Genomic DNA, 9,246 nt, shown 5'->3' with positions numbered 1-9,246 from the left:
ATACTGCTATTTACTTTCTATTTGTAGGTTTAAATTCGAAGATGGATTTGTGGATAGAGCGAGCGTGGAACTAGTTTTGGACGGATCTTTTGGTGATGAGCAATAGCTACACCACTTGTTGGTCCTTCAAAATTATATGTCCTAATTATTTTTTCGGTTTTCATTTGGCATTTTGCAACTGCTACTCTAGGGTTGTGCTTGTACATATTTTTTTTATATACGCCAATGAGAGAAAGGGAGAGAAAGTATATTTTGTGATGTGAGTGAGAGGGACCTCCCCTGCGTCTCTCTGTGAGTTTTCTATTTAAATTTCTTGAGTTAATTTATTATATTACAGTTTGTTGCATTAATATTTAATTGTAGGCAAGTTTGAAGGCTACAAATCTTGATCACCCAGCTGATCAATAGCATTAATTGAAGTTACAAATTTTTCTATAGCAAGAGGAAAAACACTAGAGAAAACTAAAAAATATTATCATTGCAATGCTACAGACTCTCCATCAACAGGGCGTCATAGAAAGGTAAAATAGTGGCTATCAAAAGTACCTAGACTGTGAGCAACTACATTATATAGGCAAATAAAGATGTTGAACTTCATCTACCTCACCCGAAGAATAAGCGCCAAGACTACAATGTAATGGATACTCGAATCTTATTTCATCATATAAAAGAAATGATGTTTTTCGTCCGCATGAGGGGATCAAGATGTCAGTTGGCTATACATTGACTGTAATACCCTTTAGAGTTCGAATCTTTTCAACTGAACCTAAAGCACGAGAGGAAGCAAGCTATAGAGACAAGAGACTCATTCAAATCATGACACCCCAAAACATGAAGGGAAAAAGACTAATGTTAAATGATAGGAGTATTTAACTTTCACTATAAAAAATTAAAAGTAAAACTAGCATTTCTACAAATATCATAAAAATCTTCTTCTCTTCGGTGATGGCGCTGAAGATGATTCCTTGTCTATTCGTTTTTTTTATGAGACTTAAGTCCCCCAGAGCAGCTGATGTACCTCACGCATCTCCTCTAAGCTTCTTGAAAGGGTCCGATTCAAATTCTTTTATATCATGCCTGATGCAACCTTTTTCATCCAAAAGAAATTGAGAATTCTTTTGTGTCATCCAAAAGTTATTTTAGTTTTAATATTAGTCAATGACGGATCCAGAATTTAAATTTAATGAGTATTTGACTGCTTTTAATTTTGGTAAACACAAAATATAAAACTTAAAACGAGATAATTTTAATTAATATTATCAGTACAAAAGAAACAAAAGGTTATTTGGACAATGAAAGCATACTTCATCAATCGTCACACCCAAAATTTCTTATGTGTTTGTTTTTTAAAATTTTGATACCTTTTAGTAAAATTTCTGACTCAGTTACCGATCACATTCACTTTGTTGAATAATCTTTTTAATTTTCGGAAACTTATTATAATATTGATGTAATTTTTTAAATTTTGATATTCATTAGTCACAACTCGTGTACACTGAGACTCTAGTCCTAAAAAATGTACCACCAAAATTATACTACATGAAATTTTCGTATACATCTACAAACCCAAGTTCTGCATGAAAACAAAAAAAAAACGGGGGGGGGGGGGACAGAAAGTTGCATGAAAGTCAACCGCGAGCCTTCCTCTCCTCCTTCCTACCAACTCCCACTTCTCCTATTTTGTTTATAAATTGACGCAAAATAAATTTACAACCATAGGAGTATATAGAGAGATCACCATTTTCAGTATTTATTTTATATAAATAAAAATTTCATGGTTTGTGGCTTTTCTAATTGGAAAAAATAATGATGCTTGTTAACTGTTCCAATTGCCACACACCTTTAGAATTGCCACCGGGAGCAAAGTCCATACGTTGCGCAATCTGCCGAGCCGTCACTCTAATCGCCGATCCTCGCGCTGCCCCGCCACGCCACCACCACCACCAGCTTCCGCCTATAACAACCACTACTATCCTCGATCCCCTGCCCCATCTCCTTATAATTATTACCACTCAACTACTAGTCAAACTCCCTCGCCGTCGTCACATGGCGGCCGCAAAAGAGCTGTGATTGTCGGAATTTCGTATAAGAATACCCGGAATGAACTGAAAGGCTGCATCAATGATGCTAAATGTATGAGGCACTTGCTGACTAATCGCTTCAAATTTCCTCAAGACTCCATTCTCATGCTTACTGGTAAAATTCTACTTTCTTCTATTCCAAATTGATCTATTTGACTGCATTTTACCTTTCTTGTTGAACTATATATATTACTTCTTCCTCATCTTGGATACCGTGATTCACTTGATTTTGACTTTTCTTGGGTAATTTTGAAATTATTTTTAAATGCGGTATGTCCCTATGTTTTAATCACTTCATGAGCTCTAGCTATAAGGAGGATACGAAAAATCTCAGCTTGTTAATTGAATTTCAAAAACAGGGGTTAATAACCAATTTTTTTAAAGTTCAGAAGGGGAACAAACTAGTCGCAATTGGAAGAAAATCAATGAATGAATAGTTTACCTTTCTTTACTACTTATTTTGTACCAAATTCTACTGAGTTTTTGTTGGTTTTGTAGCATCTGTAGTATCTCATTGGATAATTGTAGAAACTCAAAAGTATTGGGTCCGAACAAGCATTTTAGGTTCTCCATTAGTTATTTTCTATAACCACAAGGTTTTATAAATCTCATAACCAACTGATACTGTTGATCGCCAGAAAAGTAAGAGCAAGTGCTCAGAACTATAGGAAAAGTGTTTTTTTAACACTTCATTTACAGGAAAGATAGACCACTTTTTGTGTAACCTTTTCACTTAGTTCTTCTCATGTGAACATTTTGTAAAAGCAGTGCTTCATTGTCATTTTTGCCTTTAGTTTGGTTCTTTGATAATCTCTTACTACATTTGTAGACGAATATTGCCACTGCTATTACTAACCAAAATCTTGGGTTGTCAGTTCCCACTATTCAGCAGAAACTAGTGTAGTAATAATTTGAGATTATGTTATTTTAAAAGGCCAGTAATGTCTATATCTTATTTCTCTTGATCGTTCTGGGTTTTTTTTTTTTTTTTTTTTTTTTGGTAATAAAAGATTTTATTCAAACACAAACATGCTAAGAACTATTACAACGAGAGGTCAGTCTAGGTAACATAGTGCCTAGTCTGTCTCTTTCTAGTACATGGGATACAAAGGCGGGAGGGGAAGCATAAGTAAGCAAACACCCAAAAACGTCCAGATTACATCCATTTTTAGCTAATAGATCCGCAACTCCATTAGCTTCTCTAAAAACATGCTTTAATGGTGGATCATTCACCGTCCTCAATAGGCACCTGCAATCATCGATCAAGTTTTGATAGAGACAATTGTTAGAGATAAGAAGGTTGGTTAGTTCCAAGCAATCAGTCTCAATTACTATTGGAAGAAGATTCTTTTCTAGTGCAATTTTGACCCCATGAAGGAGGGCCAATATTTCCATGTATAAGGCACTTTACAGTTTTTTTAATGTTTATCCTATTTATTCCTCGGTCCCAATTTATGTACTAGTAACTATCTTTCTTTTCTGGGAAGTTGCAAAATACTCTTCAATAGTTTCAAGAATTCAAACTTGTTTAACAAATCGTATTAAACAATAATGTGGTGTTTTCTCTATCAACTAAACTTTAGCTACAATTTAGCAATAGATAAGTCAGATAACTTCTAAAACTGTGTTTAGTCAATTGTATTACATAAGAGACAGAGGGAATATCATGAGGAGACAGAGGGAACAACATTTAATAAAAAGATATATACTTAAGATGCCCGTTATTTTCTTCTTCACACACAATCACACAGCTTTCTCCCAAAGAGTGTGCTGATGTAATCCCTGGAAGTGAGATGTCAATGCTGGAACAAGCGGCTGATCTCTCATATCCTTAACTACTATGCATAACTCAATAATCAATGTTAAAATAACCTTATTTAACATTTGCTACTTAGCGTCGTGACTTAACCATCTGATAGCAGTTCACAGGCTTCCCTAGAACAGTAAAAAAAAGAAACTACAATTGGCCCAAATCAGAATGTATTGTTTGAGGATTTAATTCCATGTTGAATCTTGAGGTCAGGTCCAGACTAATCAGTGGAACATATAGGTTAGAAGTTCTCTGGTATATCAAGAACGGCCTTGACATAGAAGTCACGTGTCTAGCCATGTTTTAAAATCATGACTTGGTGCATTCTTGTAGTATTCTGTTCTGTGTTTCTCATGTTTGGTGTCTTGGTAATAATCCAATTCATAAAGGCTATGTCATTTTCCCTATACATTTTGGTTCCATGTTAATTTTTTAGGAAAGATGTGATGGGGAGTGAGGATCTAGGTATCTGTTTGAATTATACAATTGCACATTCCCGTAATTATATAATATATTAGTCTGGATAAACTCATTATAACTAGTCCTAACTACGAGCCATTTTCCTGTGGAAGTATACTTTCAGAAGAAGAGAGGGATCCATACAGAATTCCAACTAAACATAATATAAGAATGGCAATGCACTGGCTTGTGCAAGGATGTCAAGCAGGGGATTCTCTGGTGTTTCATTATTCAGGTCATGGTTCACAACAAAGGAACTACACTGGAGATGAAGTTGATGGGTTTGACGAAACACTTTGCCCTTTGGATTTTGAAACTCAGGGAATGATTGTTGATGATGAAATTAATGCAACACTTGTTAGGCCTCTACCACGTGGAGCTAAGCTTCATGCTATTATAGATGCTTGTCACAGTGGTACCATGCTAGATCTACCGTTTCTTTGTAGGATGGACAGGTCTGTAACAATGCGTACTTTTTCTGCTTAATGCCAAATTGTGTAATAGGCTAGGTGTGAGGATGAGAATAGAATAGATATTATTTTGCTCAATGCGCAAATGTCTAATAGTCCGTAGGTTCTAAAACTAGAATATAATAGATGGCTCTCAGTCTAAAACATATTCAGAAATATTTAGTATACCTGTTATCTCATATTTGATTCCCTTTGAATGTAGAACTGGACGATATGTATGGGAAGATCATCGTCCTCGATCAGGAGCATGGAAAGGAACAAGTGGTGGAGAAGTTATATCCTTCAGTGGTTGTGATGATGATCAAAGCTCAGCTGATACGGATGTAAAATTCCTTTATCCTCTTAAGTTCTGAATTCTGGATATGGATGTTAATCGATTCAATGTAATGGGAGACAATTGAATGACCTTTTGATTGATGACAGAGTTTGTCCAAGGTCACTACAACTGGTGCAATGACCTTTTCCTTCATCCAAGCAATTGAGCACGGACAAGGAACTACATATGGGGGCATTCTAAATGCAATGAGATCTTCCATTCGCAGTTCTGATAATGGTATAGGGGGTGGCATTGTCACATCTCTTCTAACAATGCTGATTACTGGAGGAAGTGTTGGTATTGGAATGAGACAGGTATTTTTTGCTAAAATAATATGTTTGTGTGCTTTATTTAAATGTTTAAATCATAATTCTAGCAGAAAATTTTAAGAAGATTTTTAGGACTGGATATGAAATTGGTTCATTTTTAACCAATTGCTAATGGTACATAGAATTGCATGATTGATAGCTTTTACCCATTTTTTTCTTCTCAAGAAACGTGTTTTTTTTTTCAAATGATAGGTACTCTTTTCTTTCTTCTTATCAGTATCAGCCCAATCATAAACATTGAAACATAAATATCTAGTTATATGGAACTGATATTTGAATGTCAAACTTGTCGTTGTCCTCTTTGGTTGCAGGAGCCACAGTTGACAGCCAATGAACTATTTGATGTTTACACCAAGCCATTTTCATTATAGCATCTTATCAAGCAACACTACCAACCCAGGTCTCAACTTTTCATATTGTTTTGGGTGTAGAGTTCCTGTACAGTTAGTCAGTTACTAAGAAGGTACTTGCAAAGTATTAAGATTTCGAAGTTCTACAATTTCATACAAGCTATTCATGTAAAATTGTTATTGTTGTAGTAGGAATTTCATCTGTATTGGAGTATTAAGATTATGAAGTTCTTCAATTTCATACAAGTTATTCATGTAAAGCTGTGATTGTTGTATTAGGAATTTCATCTGTATTGGAATATTAAGATTCTAAAGCTCTACAATTTCATAGTACTAGTTATTCATGTAAAACCGTGACTGTTGTAGTAGGCAGTTCATCTATATTGCTGGAGTATAAATCCATATCTCTGTGCTTTCCCAATTTCACATTCTTCTTCTCTAGGCTTACCCCCGGGGAAATCAATAGACCATCTAATAAAAGCTTAAGTGTAACTTGAGATAATTTAAGTTTAATGAGCACAAAGACGCCCAAAGAAAAAATAGAACAGATAATCAAACATTCATTCCAAAAGAAAGTTTAAGGACTCCCCTAGATCAACTGCCTTCTTTTCATCATGGGAGAGCTGAGACCATATTTTACTCAGTCTATTGCTTGTTTCTCCAACTGAACAAAGCTTGACTTTACTCCAAGTTGCCATCACAAAGAATGAGTATGAATTGCAGGACTTAACTGGAAAATTACACCGTTCAAGAACTCTAATTCCCACAAATCCCCTTTTCCTCCTTTTTCTGTTCCTCGAAACCAAAGTAAACCTCCTTGTGATAGAGAACTGTAAACTTGAATGGCTTCTCCACTCAAGAAACCGCTTAACTGGAGAGGAGTAACAGAGTTACATGGTGTTGAATCCATAAATTTGGACATTTTTACAAGGGGGTGTGTCTACAATTGAATCAGAATGGTTCAATCCAAGATATGCGCCATTTCGCGGTAGTTATTACTACAAGAAAATAACTGATGCGTCTTTCCAAACAGAGCAACTCCTCAGCCCTCGGTAGCTGTTTTTAAATCGACCTCCTGTAATTCTTTTTTCTTTTTTTTTTTAAAATCCTTTTATATCGGCAGAGTCCATTACTCAAATGGTCACTCAATTATCCCAAATTATCTAACAAAGTCATTTTCCTTTTGTTTGTAACAACAAAGTCACTTAACTATGCATATAACACTTAGAAGGTCACTCAACTTAATTTTTCAAATTTTTTATTGTCAAATACATATTTTACCCTCTAAAAAAAAGAAAAGTGACTTGTAATCATGAATTTTAAATTTCTTAAATTTGGCAACAATGAAAAATATACTTACGAGGTTGACCATTGAATTCACTCAACTCTCGTGGGTGATCCTGTACATAGAAAATGAAGAAAATATTTGTTCTTAATCAACCAAAATAAACATTTATCTGACGTCGAGATCAAAATATTTCTGCTTAGATCAGTCAAAATACTACACCAAGCTACCACCACAAAATTAAATAATATGTAGTTCGTCAAAAATAAAAATAAAATAGATAAAATTTGAAAAGAGAAGAAATAAAAGAAGTAAAGAACTAAAATTATGACTCTCGATAAGCGAAAGTACACTCATAAGCTGGAATGAAAAAAGTAATATACTCTCTTTTTTATAAGTGTTTACTCTTAAAAATGAATAAAAATTAAATTTGTACGCGATTTAAAAGACACGTGATTTAATTCAATACGAATAATCTAAGAACAACAAGTAATTAAATTAAAGAGAGAATAAACGATCAAACCAATCGCAATGCAACAATCAAGCCTGGTCTCAAGTTGAATACTAAAATTTTGCCTCGATCGAACCCTCGATATGGGCTCGGTTGCATTTAAAGAAAAAAAATAGCTAAAGAACACTTTGAATGATAGTTAGAAGACAAAAATGAATTTTTATTGCTTTGATAAGCGTGTCAACCATGTGTTAAAATGAGAAATTCTCCCCTTTATATAGTAGGAGAATTTCAATCCTCGTACAAGTCTAAATAAGGTAACAAGCTTCTTTTTCGAGTAAATGTCGATCCGCAGTTGATATCAGACGGAATTTGCATCGTAATATCCGGTCGAGGGCGAATATTACGGCTGCCCAACTTGTCATGCACAACCGCTTCTCTTTTTACCGTGGTCTCGAGACTTTAATCTGTCCGGGTTCGTTATTTTGCCATGTCCGATCCCGGATGCATCGTTCATTCCTTTCGAGTTCCGATACGAGGGATTTTTCGGCATTGCTCGTAGTTGCGTCGGATTGTGCTTCCCTCTCGTTTCCTTATTGGCAAATCAGGAAAAACGTTGCCCCCGATTTTACTGTATATAGATAGTGGCCTCGCTTTTCGGAAGGCAGATTTATCGAAGTGACGAGAAGCGATTAATTGACCCTGGTTCTTTTTTCCGTACGCTATAACCGGATCGCCGGGTCAGTGAAACGTCCCATCAGTCGAGTCATTCTAACATCGGTCGCCGATTGACCGTCCTCGAATGCGAAACATCACACATTAATTACCTCTTCTCTATAAAAGCTTCGGTTATTTTTTCACTTTTTTACTTTCCGATTCCAGAACTCCTTAATTTACCCCCGAACTTTTCACTTGTTCTTAACTCCTTCAAATCTTTATATATTGTTCTTCCCATCTTCAAAGCTTCATACTTCATCCTTAAATCTTCAAGTTTGACCTTCAAACCTTCATCCTCATCTTCAAATCTTCATATTTCCTAGAAGTCGATAGTGAAGACTTCGAAATATGTGCCCCAACAGACCGTCTCTTTAACTTCTAACCTAGCCATAGATGCTAAGGTGGTCGTTCCTGAAGTGGCCCCGAAACCTCCCCTGAAGAACTTCATCCCTAGAGGATGTTCTATAGAAAATAACTTCAAGGTCGAGAAAGCCTCCAGTCAACAAGATCGAGGTGAGGAGGTATGGAGGTATATATGCTCCATCACCGAGGACACGCTCCCTACGATTCGGGAGGACTGGAAATGGGAGGGCAAAGAAGTGGTCTTCCATGGTCCTGGTGAGGACATCACCACACATGTAGAGGGGTATCTAAGTGTTTACACATATATACCTCTTCACACTTGCCCCGGTGGATCCCATAGTCCATGATATTTGCAGAAGGTACGAGGTCTACCTTAGCCAGATTCACCCATCCTTTTGGAGGATCGTGATCCTCCTCCGCCACTTCGATAATAACACTGAGGCACCTCGGTTAACCATCAATCACTTGCTTCGTCTCTACAGTCTCCGAATCTTCCTAGGGGGACTAATCAAGCTCGTTCACCGGCCGAAGAAAGCTCCATTCTCGAGCATTGATGAAGATAGAGACTGAGGCTAGCAGAGGAGATTCGTTCGGGTAAAAATCGAGGATCTTATT

General features: G+C 36.1%; 1 pseudogene; it reads left to right on the top strand.

The window, feature by feature from the left end:
• The first annotated feature begins 1,682 nt into the window (after positions 1-1,682).
• Positions 1,683-6,148, top strand: LOC104104673 (metacaspase-1-like; annotated as a pseudogene).
• Positions 6,149-9,246: the final 3,098 nt, after the last annotated feature.

Source organism: Nicotiana tomentosiformis, chromosome 3 (assembly GCF_000390325.3).
Source record: "Nicotiana tomentosiformis chromosome 3, ASM39032v3, whole genome shotgun sequence".
NCBI lineage: Eukaryota > Viridiplantae > Streptophyta > Magnoliopsida > Solanales > Solanaceae > Nicotiana > Nicotiana tomentosiformis.
This window is presented reverse-complemented; position numbering and strand designations above follow the sequence as displayed.